Genomic DNA, 212 nt, shown 5'->3' on the forward strand with positions numbered 1-212 from the left:
GGAGAGGAGAGGAGAGGAGAGGAGAGGAGAGGAGAAAAGAGAAGAGAAGGCCGGCCATGAGCATGTGGAGAGAGATGGAGGGAGAGACAGTGGGAACAGGAAGGCAAGAGCAAGAGACAGTGGGAACAGGAAGGCAAGAGCAAGAGAGGGAGGAGGGGGCAAGTAGCCCCTTTTATAGTGGGTCAGGCCTACCTGGTTATTGCCAGTTAACT

This window comes from Grammomys surdaster, unplaced genomic scaffold (assembly GCF_004785775.1).
Source record: "Grammomys surdaster isolate TR1022 unplaced genomic scaffold, NIH_TR_1.0 181, whole genome shotgun sequence".
NCBI classification, from domain to species: Eukaryota; Metazoa; Chordata; class Mammalia; order Rodentia; family Muridae; genus Grammomys; species Grammomys surdaster.